This window comes from Empidonax traillii, unplaced genomic scaffold (genome assembly GCF_003031625.1).
Source record: "Empidonax traillii isolate 1590-97213 ecotype Southwest subspecies unplaced genomic scaffold, ASM303162v1 scaffold534:size827195, whole genome shotgun sequence".
Taxonomy (NCBI): domain Eukaryota; kingdom Metazoa; phylum Chordata; class Aves; order Passeriformes; family Tyrannidae; genus Empidonax; species Empidonax traillii.
In genome coordinates, this window is record NW_020955727.1 from 744,257 (window position 1) to 756,927 (window position 12,671).

The 12,671-nt window shown below is 57.6% G+C and overlaps 1 long non-coding RNA gene across 1 annotated transcript; it reads left to right on the forward strand.

The window, feature by feature from the left end:
- Positions 1-8,500: 8,500 nt before the first annotated feature.
- On the forward strand, positions 8,501-11,884 carry LOC114064306. Its single transcript, XR_003572723.1, has 2 exons — positions 8,501-8,557; positions 11,731-11,884. It is a non-coding gene; the product is annotated as an uncharacterized LOC114064306 (long non-coding RNA).
- Positions 11,885-12,671: the final 787 nt, after the last annotated feature.

Genomic DNA, 12,671 nt, shown 5'->3' on the forward strand with positions numbered 1-12,671 from the left:
CCTCCAGCTGCCCTGCTGGCTGCAACGGAGAGACCCCCCACGCTCCAGGTGAGTGCACTTGTGCTGTGTTTCCATGCAGGTAATGGAAGAATTGACAAATCATGCCCAGCAAAATGTAACCAGTGATCTTGAGAGTGGAGGGGAACAGGTAAGAGGTGCTTGAAGTCTGATTTTAAAGTCAGTCTCAGTCCCACACGAAGGTGGCCAGTACAGTTGTCGGGCACAAGAAACGGAATAACTTCAGTTTAGGGTGCAGCTCTCTCAGGAGCTGCAGTGGCTGGGATCACTCCCACGGTCACCCCTGTGCCAGACCTTTGTGTCACTTCAGAGGGACCCTGGCACAGGGTTAACAGCCCCCTGCTCCCTGCTCAGCCTCCCCCTGCACACCCCCTGCTCCACACTTGGCCCCAAAGCAGTTAATTGTTGTTGATTGTGGCGTGCTCGGCACTCTGGGAGGCTCTGGAAGCTCCAGGAGGCTCTGGATGCAGAGGAGCTCCTCGGTCTCCAGGGATCTCGTGGCATTTTGCCCAGATGGCACCAGTCTGTGTCTCAAGGACATAACCCGGTGCCAGCGGCTCCGTGCACGAGCGCCGCAGCGGCAGATGAAGCCGGGGCGCTCCTTCATCTCCACTGAGAGGGAGGGATGGCAGCACAAGGGACAGTGTGGTGACTTGGAGACAACCTGGGAAGTGCTTTCCTGCCCTTGTGCCACGATCATTGCTGGGCACAGGGGAGGGAGGGAAGGTTACCCTCATTCCCTCCGTCGAGCTGTGCCAGCACCCCTGGCCACCAGCCCCTCCGTGTGTTCCACCCCTTTTGGCTCCCCAGAGCGGGATGTTGCTGTCATTGATCCTCCTCCCCACCGGCTGAGCTGATGCCTCTCGCACCAAAGCGCTCGTGAGCACCTTCTCAGTGGCACCTGCCAAGTTAACCAGGGCACCCAGCACACCCTGCGTTGGGGTGGGGCACTGGCACAGCCACTGCCGCTCTCCCACACCCTGTGCCAGTGGCACCAGTGTCAGGAGTGGGAGCTGCAGCCACCCAGCACCCCACACAGCACCCCCGCTCCCCGCCACGCACGAGCTGATGGAACGGGAGCTGAAAATTGGGGTTGTCTCTCTCCCTTCCCCTTCCCCCAGCATGGGGCCAGCGCAGTGTTCCCTCCCCGTGGTTCCTTGCAGCCGCAGCCTGCCTTCTCCTGCGGCTCCATGTGCTGGGAATGCCAATGAAGCTCCTGCTCACCAGGCAGCACGCTGCAGCGCACACCCATGCGGGATGCAGAGCAGCCGATGGATGGGGGAATCCAGGGAATTATGCTGGAGCTGTTGCCCAATTAGTTAAACTAACTGGGAGCGAGGAGGGCTGGCAGGAACCCAGGCATCCCCACCAGCTCTGGGGCTGGACCCCAATCACCTCTGCAGAGCCAGAGTTTCCAATTTTGCTGCACTGCTGGATTTTCAGAGGGAAGATTTTCCTGTTTATTTTCCTCATCCATACATGCGTGTGCAGGCAGAGCTGGGATGGAATTCCAGCCCATCAACGCCCAGCGGGGCTGTGGTTGGTTTGTAACCCCATCCTTGTACCGAATCTCACATCCCTGTGCCCTGCCTGCCCACGCTGAGGGGGTCACGACAATCCTGTCCTTGGCAACAGTGTGAGCAGCCCCTCTGGTCCCACAGGCACCGAGGGAAGGTTGGTCAGGTGGGGAGAGAGGAGATGTTTATTTGTGGAACCACAGAAGGGTACGGGCCCTGTCATTTTCTGCTTGAAATTAAGAAAATTTCAAACAATGCAAAATTCTGCTCTCGATGCAGCAGGAAGGAGCCTTTGGAAGCATCCTGTGCTATTTCTGGCTGCGAAAAAAATACAGATATATACATTTTTAAATATCCATGTGTGTATGTAGATATATTAGGGTTCTATAGAGGCAGCAGAGTGGGTCCCAGCCCGGTGCTTTGTCCAGTGGTGTGGTGGGGACGGGTGGTTGCTCACTGAGCCCCACGTCCCCCCAGTCCACTGTGACACATTCCAGCTTGATGGAGCCTCACACACCGACCAGCAGCAGGGGCGTCGATTTGGTTATTAACAAAGGACGGATTCAGCTGGCGCTGGCGCCGCTCCAGGCACAGGAGCTGCTGAGGAGCGTGGAGGGTGTATTAAATATTCATCGAAATCTTGGCATTTCATTCCCATCCCTTGCTCTCCCGCCCCCTCCCCATGAAATTATTTGGTCCTTAAGGACAGAAGCCTGCTTCAAAAATTAATTATTTCATTAACCCCTTTATAAATTGGGTTTTTACAACTAAGTTTTTTAGGGTCGACGCGAAATGGGTCGTGGTGGCACTTCCATCAGGTTTGCTCATCACGTGAGCCCTGACCCCGGCACGTGACGGTGCGACCGATGCTCGCAGCAGCATGTGACCCTAAATGCTACGTGAGCTCAAAAAAAGGAGAAATTTAAATACAAAACTATCAGCAGGTCTGCCTCCTGCCTTCACCTGCCCGGCGTGGTGGAGCCGTACCCGCTCCGTGCCTCCGCAGCGCTGCCAAGCCCTGCCCTCCGCTCCGCACGGCTCCCCGTTCGGTGAGTGCACAGACGCTTCCAGCAATTAATTGGCGCCGTCTCTGGCTCATTACCATGCGGGGCACGAGTGGGCCCTGCCGCGTGTGCCTCGTGCCGTGGGAGCCATCGGTGGCCCCGGGGCTGCCTGGGGGGCTCGGGCAGGGGTCGGTGTGAGGGTGGGGCGGGTTTGCCGGTGCGTGTCCCATCTCCGTCCCCCGAGCATCGCAAAGGGCTCCTTGGGGCGGGGGTCAGGGTGCTCTGCGGCCACCAGTTCTGCTGTGTTCGTGCCAGGGTTTAACCGTGATGTGTCCTGCTTGGGGTGGGGTTGGGGGGCTGGTTTCCCTTCCTTCCTCATCTGAAGGGTGGTTGGTGCCAGGTGCTCAGCACCAGTGCCAGGTTGCTGGTCCCAAAGTGGTGGCTCTCGGACAATGCAGGTTTTATTTTGGCGCTTGGTCGGTGCATTGGCTCTCCCCAGTGATGTCCCCAGCAATTCCCCCACTGGGGTGGGACCACCCGCTCTCCCCCTCTCGCTGCTGTGTTGGAATTGGGGCTGAATCCATAATGCCGGGAGCGCTGGTGCCGGGAAGGGCCGGAGGGAGCTGGCTGTGGGTGCGAGTGCCATCAGCCACCCATCATTAGGATGCAGGTCCATCGCCATCTCCCTGGAGACCATGGGAATGGAGCTGGGTGAATCGTGTCTGGGGCGGCTGGCAGCTGTGCTGGGAGAGGGCAGCTGTGTGCCGGGGCGCCGGTGAATGACTGCCCTGTGCCGGCTCCGGCCTTTGTTCCCCCATTGTCAGCACGGGGACGGGGAGCAGGGAAAGCGCGCAGGGAGCCAGGGCACGGGGGCCGATGGCCAACCCCGCGTGTCACTCGAGCCCACTGCAGGTTCGACCATCGGTAACAATTCCATATTTTGTGTCCTTGGGCTAATTACCCACAAAAGCTCTGTGGAGCTGGCACAGGTGGGAGCTGCCGTGCGGGTGCGGCGCTGTCGCGGCAGCGATCCCGTATTCAGCACTCGGGGCATTCCCAGGCCGCTGCGGGCCCTTTGTGCCGCTGAAGGGAGCCATATGCTGCAGAGGCATCTCCAAGGATCTTGCAGGGACAACAGAGAAAGGGATTTCTGAGCGCTGCTGAATGCGGCTGCCAATCACCCGCCGTCCAGGCCGGCTGCCTCGTGCGAGCCTGGAATGCGCGGCTTTGGCAAACACAGGCTCGTGTTTGGAGTCAGGATTTGCCATCTGGGGGAATGAGCTCCACAAGCTTTTAACCAGCATCAGTGTCTGCCCTGCCCTGTTCTCACGTTTGCTGCCGCTCCCAAGTGCAGCTCCTGTGTAATTCCATCACAGGGAAGCAGCTTCGGCGGCGGCGCTGCTGGAGGATGATGCTTCTCTGTGCTCGTACAGACAGTCTCTGGCTGTCCCTGAACGCACCAACCGGTGACCCACCCCCTCACTGCTCTGCTCTCCCACAGCGCTTTGCTCACGTCCTGGATTTTTGCTGGGTTTAATTGGCTCTGTAATAGTGTCGTGGCAGGAATTCCGCTCCCATCAAACCTGCTCCTCTGAATGTTCCCCCACAGAACGAGGGAGAGGACGCGGTGGAAGCCCCAGTGCCAGCCTGGTGTCCCCCGTGCAGGGTGAAGTGTGCAGCCTCTTGCTGCACGTCCACCAGTGTCCCGTGGAGCCAAACAGCAGCTGCAGGCACAGCTCCTGCCGGGGGTCAGCACATCACCCTCGTGTCTCAGGGCTCGGGGCCGGTCCCAGGTGCAAACTCCCCTTTCCTCCTCCTCACCCCCAGTGCCTTCCTCCCAGCTCTGGGGCCGACAGTGAAGTCCCTCTCGCTGGGCCCAGCCCTGTCCCTCTCTGCTCCACTCCTGTTGCTCCAGGGCTGCCCCCGGGTGCTTCTCTTCCAGGTGCTATTGATGCTTCCAGCGTGGTTCATGGGCCAACCTCTCCCGAGGAGCTGAGAGCCGCAGAGCAGTGAAGATGTGGATGCAAAGAGAGGGGGCAGCCACCCTCCAGCAGCCAGCTGGGTGCCAGCACCGAGGACCTTCACTCAGGACCTTCCTCCAGGACTAGGGACAAGACCTGTCCTCAGAACCTTCCCTGGGACCTTCCTGACTGTCACTCTGCGGTTCCCCCAGGTGCTCCATCCACATGGACCCTGTGCTGTGTGTCTCCCACAGCAGTCTCTGCTGCTGAATTTGCTTCAGAGCTGTGGGTGTCACCAACATTAAACCCTCAAGCATGAGAGCTGAACGCTGCAGGACACCAGGGCTCTGCCAACAGACCTGCCCAGGACCCTGAGCTCTCCACCCCTTGCAAAATCCAGAGCCAAGAGTGCTGGAAGCACCGGAGAGCAGCCCCCCACAGCCAGCCTGGGGAATAAAGAACAAGTTCCTCAGAGGCTGTGAATAAACCGTCGGTAACTAAAGGCCCCAGCAAACAGAGTTTGCTGAGTGTAGCCCCGGGGAGGCCAGCGGGGATGGGGGTGGGGTGAGCAGGGGGTGTCCCTGCCACGGGCACCCCACTGTGGCAGGAGCGCAGGGGCCTTTGGGGTGCCCACAGCAAGGGGAGAAACCCACGGGGCAGGGAGTCTGTCCCTGGCTCTGCCTTGGGAAAGCGGGCACTGATGGAGTTCCAGGCTCAGCACAGCCTGTTCAGCTAAAGCTGAGTGTCCTCACAGAGATCTTCACAGGGACATGGAGAGCAGCTCTTCCCTCCCTTCTCTGCGGCAGCTCCTCGTCCGTCGCAGAGGGACAGCAGCCAGTCCTGGGGACTGAGCCAGCGTGGGACAGGGATGGATGTGGCAAGAGGAACAGGGTGAGCTTCCAGAGTCTGCCCAGCACTCCTTGGTTTTATTCCTCCTCCTGCTTCCCTCATCCAAACGAGCAGGGCTGGGGCTCCCCCCTGGCTCCCCAGCAGACAGGAGACAGCTGGGTTCAGACCCCCCTCTCCAGGCATCCCCAGCCAGCACACACAGCAGAACTCTCCCTTTTGATTTAATGAATATCTGGAAATGTCATAAAGGACATGATAATAAAATATCAGATGCAGGAAAATGAGCAGCCAAAGGCATTTAAAAAGGAGACAAGAGTAAACGCAGTAGATTAAGACACTAATTCCCATCCCTTGTATGTTCTCCATCTTCCCTATGTCTTGACAGACAGAAATAAATGCCCCCACTTCCCAGGAAGCACTATCTGCCTCTCCCTGCTGGATTGTCACCACGGGGTGCCCACAGCCTCCAGCCCATTTATCCTCCAGGTTGGATGCTTTATCACTTTCAGAGGAGGGGCTGGGCTGGCTCATCCTGCGCTCCCACAGCCAGCACTCCCACTTAAAGGGCAGGTTAAGATTCTAATGGTGAAAGCTAAATTTGATTTTTACTGCTCTGAAGTGTCTTTGCAAATTAAAGAGCCAATTTGTGCCTTTGTTTAGGCTGTGCAACAAGGCAACAGGAGCAAAGAAGAAACCAGAGGGAAAAATAGTCTCAGGGCATTTAGAGGAGCTGCTGGGTCCAGCTGTAACTCTGTCACAGTGGGAGCTGGAGGTGAGGGTTTTCTTGCAAATGCAGCTTTGAAGCAAATCAAATGCTAGTAAATTCCCAAGCCCAGTGGTGCCATGAACACAGGAGCGGGATCAGCGACAGGGTGATGGATGTGTTAATGTTTTAACAGGCCAACCACCTCATAAATAATTTGCTGAGTTCTGGAGTAGCTGACCTGGTCACAGTGGCAATAAAAGACCATCCCCTGGGCTCTGCTCCAGGGCTCTGCAGTCCTCCCACGGAAAGGCTTAAGTGGCTTCTAACAATATCTATTTTATATTGTCACAGCCCAGTGCCCCACTAATGCTGCCAGCCCTGCAAACGCCACCATGTGAGCTCTGGGCATATTCCAGAAATTATAACAGAGGGACTGCTGTGGGTGAGCTCTGTGTTTACTCCGTGGGGAGTGGGACCAGTGTGTGGAGCATCCTGGCACAGAGCAGGGCTGGGTGAGGAGGGACAGTGTGCCCAGCCCAGGGCACAGGTGGTGGGTGGCCAGCCTTGGGGGGACTCACAAGAACCCAGTGGGGATGGGGCCATGGCCACCACGGGCCCTTCTGGGCAGCAGGAGCAGATGGAGCCCAGCCCGTGGCCAGGAGACGGGGTGCTCCCAGTGGGTCAGCCTTGTGTTCTGGGTATGCTGCTTCTGTACTGGGGAGTCCTCTTGTGAACTGGGTTTTCCTCTTGTGTACTGGGTATTCTGCTTGGATATTGGGTATTTGTGTCATTTATCAGGTATTCCCCTTCTATCCTGGCTTCTCCAGTTGCACACCATGTCCCCCTCTCCGGTGCTGGCAGGGAGAGCAGCGTTATCAGCTCAGGGCAGGGCTGATGCTGGATTCTTTGGGTTTCTAACCTTTGCCATTGTGGGTTCAGGCCAGCCATGGCATCTGCAGCTCTCCCCACAGCCACAGTGTGAGGCTTCCAGGTTTCTCTGTGCTGTTGGTTCATCAGTTCCCAGGTTCCTCCTGTGTCTCAGTGGGACGGTGTGACCACATGAGCTGTGGGATTTGTCCCAGCTGCTTCACTGTACCTGTGGGATGGGCCAGTGTGGTCATGTTTCTATAAATTATGGAGTTTCCAAACAATGGAGCCATTTGTCAAACAAAATTGATGGCAAACATCTCCAGCGTTGCACCTCCACGGAATTAAATGGGAGACAATGAGGAAACAGCCCAATTTTGGAGGTCAGAGCAGCAGGGATGGTCCCATTCCCTGCTCCAGCAGCACAGGGACAGTCTGTGGAACACGTGGAAAGATGTAGCTGAGGAGGAGGGGGACAGCAGCGCTTGCCTCAGCAAAGGCAGTGGTGGGCAGAAGGGGCCAAGGTGGAGATAGGTGTTGATGGTGGCTTTGTGTGTTGTTTTCTCCACGAGATCCATGCCTGCTCTAGTGCTGGTGGTGGTGGCAGAGCAATTCCCTCCTTGGCAGTGGGAGTGGGGACAGAAATCCCATCTGGGCAGTGACTGGCACTGTGCCTTGTCCCCTGCCTCTCTGCCGGCACTGCTGACCCCAATCTGGGCTCCCCAGCATGGCATCCCCCCTCGCTGCAGCATCTTCCCCTCAGAGCATCCCTCCTCCTCCCTGCTGGGTCCCCTGCACACACAGCCTCGTCCCAGCCACCAGGGGCAAGTGTGGCTGCAACGAAAAGCAAATTTAATATCCTTGCCCCTATTTTTGTAAATGAGTGTAACCATCAGCTGCAGAATAAATGACACCTAATTACGGCTGAGGGGAGTTCAGGCAGGAGGTCTTGGCTGGGAGGGGATCACAGGGAAGCTCCAGCACTGATGGAAAATGAACAAGATGCCGGCTGTAGGGAACCATAATTACAGAGGACTGACACACTGTGAGCTGTTTATGGTAATGAAGTGGTGCATCAAATCAAATTAACCTTAGTTATTTAACACAGAATGCACCGAGGACTCGGCTCGGGAGATGCTAAATCCAAATCCGGAGCAGTGCCCAAGCCGGGGAAGCGGCTCGAGCGCCTGGCGGGCGTCGCTTTGCTTTGGGACGCGTTCAGTGAGCGGCCGGAGCGCCGGGGCGGCGATGGCGATGGCGAGGGCGGGCGGGCAGAGCGGCGGCGCTGGCAGCGCACGGAGCCGCGGGGCTGCCGGGGGGTCCCGCTGCCTCCGAGCCCCCCAGCACGCGCCCCGTGGCCGCTCCCCGGCGGAGCGGAGCCCACGCGAGGGCCGTGTCCCGCCCCGGGAGGAGGGAGCGGGGCCGGGGGGCTCTCCCTCCGCCCGGGGGCTCTGGCAGGGGGACGCTCCCCTGCCCGGGGTGCCGGGCTCGCCGCCGGCCGCTCCCCGTGGCCGGGCGAAGGATGCGAGTGCCTCTGTGCTCCTGCCAGAGCTTTCATTTCCCGTCTCTCCTCCCCACGAAGGCTGCGGCGCGCGCGGGAGGAGCGTCCCCGTCGGGATCCCTTCGCGCTGACGGGTGAGTAACCTTTCCAATTAACCCGGAGACTCCGCTAAAGATTAATGAGCTTTCGGAACAAGGGTCCCCTCTGTGCGCCGAGCTGTTGGGCGCTGCGCGTTCCTCTCCGCAGGAGGAAGGGATTCCTGGGGCAGCCGGAGAGACCCTGCCGGGGGTGCTGCCGCAAGCTCAGCTGGGGCCGGGGGGCGCTGAGGGCGAGGGGCAGAGGGGCGAAGGCACCTCTTGACAGCGGGTCTCTAAAGAACGTTAAAGGCTGTTTGTGTTAGCGGGGTTTCTCCGGATAAGGGAGGAGGCAGGAGGGACGCTGTCAGGCTGTGGCCAGGGACGCTGCCGGGCTCGGGTCAGGGATGCCCCTCTTTGGGGTCGCTCAGGTGCAGGCAGAGCCGGGCTGGCTTTGAGAGGCAGGAATGGGTGGTGCTGGCAGTGAGGCAGCCGGGCGCGGAGCACCGTGGGCAGCTGCCTGCTGCTGGCACAGCCCATCAGTTTGTTTTGAATTGGTTTGGATTAGCAAATGTTTGCTCAGTGCCTGCGCGCCGGCGGGGACCTCTGGGGAGCCCAGTCCCTCCTCGCAGAGAGGATTCCTCTGCAGGACTTCCCACTTGTTGGAGCCGCACCAATTGCATCCCTAGCCAAAGGCTTTCCTCTGTGTGTGCAATTCACGGAGTTTGATGATTCTGGAGTACCTGCAGTCAGGTTCATCTCGAACTAAATTTTTGCCAGGAACCTGGTGGTTCCCCTGCCAGTGTGCCAGATCTTACATGGCACATTTACAGTGCTGCCCTGTCACTCCTGTGAGCCTCTAATCCTCAGCCCTGCACTGGTGGCTCCCCTGAGTATAGATGAGCACCCCAGGTGTTGTTCCAGTAATTCCTCCCCTAACAATGGCTCCGAGTTCCACTCCATGGTGGAGGCACTGGATTTTGTGGTTATGAGTTAATTTTGCTTCTTTCCTTCAAAAGGAAAATGCCATGTGAGTCCAGAGAGTTAATCACTATTGTAGGGGAATAAAGAGTGGGTATTTCCTCTAATCCCCTTTAAATGGCCTCCAAATGAGGGCTTGACAAAGATGACTAATGACAGACACGATTAAACTCATTTAGTAGGTGAAGCTTCAGCGGGAGCCCCGAAGCCCAGGTACAGCCTTAGGGCCCAGCAGGAACTCCCCCAGCTCACTCCCAGCCCACCTTGTCCTCGGGCTTGAGAGATAAACAAACTCATTAGCTTTGTTTTGTTCTGTTTTGATCAGAGGATGCCCTATTGAAAATATTTTTGTCTCTTTCTGCAAACCTTTTCCTTGCTGCTGCCAAATACAATCTCCCTAATGGGATACGAAATGCAGATTCAGTTACTAGCCAGCTGCATCCTCCTCTTTCACCCCATCCCTCCCCTCAAAGTGTTCCCGCTGAACACACGAGTGTCTCACGAACTGATAACAGTAATGAAATAGAAAGTCAATGGAATGTGCCTGGGGACCTCTGGGAGCGTGTCTGGGCACCTCTCTGAGGAAGACGCCCTGAGCTCTGGGCATGTGTTGTGCCAGGAATGCTACCATGCCCAGCCCTGCTCCTCTCCTGGTCCCAGAGGTGCCTCTGTTTTGGTGTTCACCCCTCTGGGGTGGGCACAGGGCAGGACCCGGCCCCGGCTGGCCGGTGCCACAGCCATGGGTGGGGTGGCCTTGGCAGGGATGGCCCCTGTTCTGCAGGACGTGGGAATTCCATGAACAGGGAACACGTGTGGCAGCAGCGAGGGCTCAGGTGGCACCTGCAGCATCAGTGGGATTCAGCAGCATAAATGTCTCTGACACGGGGAATGGGATGGACAGGTTGAGCTTTGCCCTCCCCTTCCTCACTGTGAGCTGGTCACTCTTCCCTTTGATTTAAGGATTGCCCACACCAGTGACTGCCCTGTCACCCATTCCCTGAATCCCTGTGGCAAGCTGCAGCCTGTCCTTGCTGCTGCTCCTGGATAATGATAATGAACCCTCATCTCTGCCACACACCATGAGCAGCACTGGAAGGTGCCCCTTCCAGGCCCATAATATAACAAAACCTGTGCAGAAAAAAGGGCAAAACTGGGGGTCCCATGCCTTCCCCACAACAGTGGGAGTGATTAATGGTGCATCAGTGCAGTCCATCTTGCTTTTGTTTAATTATCGTTTTTTGTATTGTTCGTGTCTCCAGAGACCCGACCGGCTGGGAATGGTTTGATGGATTATATATGAAATCCAGGTCAACACATCCAAGTGTTATTGCCTCATAATTTGCTGCACCACAGAGGCTGATAGAGATGCCTCATGTTATTAATTATGCCAATATATTTTCCTGAGCAATGTGATTAATCAGGCTGTGTACGGTGTGGCCACGGGCCTGGCCTGTGGCTGTTTGTGCTCGGGTGGAGGTGGCTGGCAGCAAAATCTGCACTCAGTCTCAGTCCTTCTCTTCCAGAGAATTCAGGGGAAAATAGAATTCCCAGTGCTGCACTTTGTGTGCCAGGGAGCCACGGGGCAGTGGGGGCAGAGCACGGGGCTGCCTCCGGCTGGGCAGCTGCTCTGGGGGGACAGGCACTGCCAGGGGACCCCGAGATGCTGCCCAGCACAGGGGGCTTGTGTTAGGGGTGGATGGCACTTGAATCACAAAGACTTGTTTGCTCTCACTGAACCTCTGAAAAGTGTACCCATGAAGTTTTTCCTGTAACTCATTTTCTTTTCCTTTCCAAGCTCCCAGTGCAGGATCTGTGCTGTGCTGAGCACGGTGGGCTCTGGCACCTGCAGGGGCACAGGGGGCTCACCTGCTCACATGTCCTGGTAACTGCTGCCAGTCTGCAGGGTCCCAGCAGAACACAGTGTTTGCAGCTTTGCACAGTGTGGAAAGGTTCACAGGAAAACAGGTTTTGACAGAAACCTCTCCAGCCTGTCGGGCACATTTGCTCGGTGTTGGGGCTTCAGCCTCCCTGGCAGCCCTGACCTCAGGGGAGCCCTGACCACGTAGGCTCCCCAGAGTGCCACAGCTGGCACCAGGACCAGGGCAGTCCGTGGTCCCCAGCTCAGCATCCCCAAACCCTGGCAGAGGTGGCTGAGCTCTGCCAACCTTCCCGTGGGGACACGACCCTGACTCTGAGCTCTGCTCCTGCACTGCAGTGGAGCTGAATCTCCTCTGTCTTTTGTCTCCATAAAGGTCAGAGAAGAGCCGGTGCCCTTTAAGTGCCAAGCCGAGGTCTCCCACGCTGCGGTGCCAGAGGACTCGGAACAGTAAGGCAGCTGCTGTCCCTGAATGGTTGCTCCTTGCTTGCATGTACACTGGGCTGACTCCAACCATTTTCTCCCTTCTCCTCACGGGTGTGATTGGAAGGTTTGTGTCTCACACGCCATCCAGGCCTGGCAGTCACACAGACCCGAGAGCCGGTGATGGGAACTGCCAGTGGTGCTCCCAGACCTTGAGCTGCTGCTTTCCCAACACCAAGTTATCCCTGCAGCAGGAAGGACAGGACATGGGGTGGGGGTGAGTCCTGCCAGGCCATGGTTGCGGATCCCCAGCAGTCCCGTTTTCCTGCAGTCCCAGGCAGGCTGTGTGTCAAGCTTAGACTCCCCAACTGCTGAGGGGACCTGGGGGCTCAGGGGGCTCAGGGGACTCAGTGTCTCCACCTTGGCACGGGATCCAGGAGCCCTCCCCTGGCCAGGGGTCCCGTGAGGAGCTGGGATGGATGTCCTGCCCCTGTCAGGGCACAGTGCAGTGCTCAGGGTGAAGATGATCCCCTGTCCCCTCCCTCAGCTCTGCCTGGAAGGCACTGGGAGCTCATTATGAAGTGAAGCCTTCCTGGGATGGTCCTGCCCCAGCAACTCACCCATAAGCTGGGAGGAGCCTCCCTTATTCTACATTTAGTTCCTGGGACTTACTTTCTACCCTGGGCCAAGCTCATTGCTGAAAATGCCTGTTAGAGGTTCCAGTCACAGTCAAAATTCCATCAGAAAATGAACTATGACCGAAGTCACGTGGAGCTGGCAGGGATTGATGTGCTCCAGGCAGCTGGAGCCCCTGTGTCAGTACCTGGGAGGTGCCACCACGCACACACCGTGACCACTTCCAATTTCACACCACTTTGAACTCACTCTCATTGA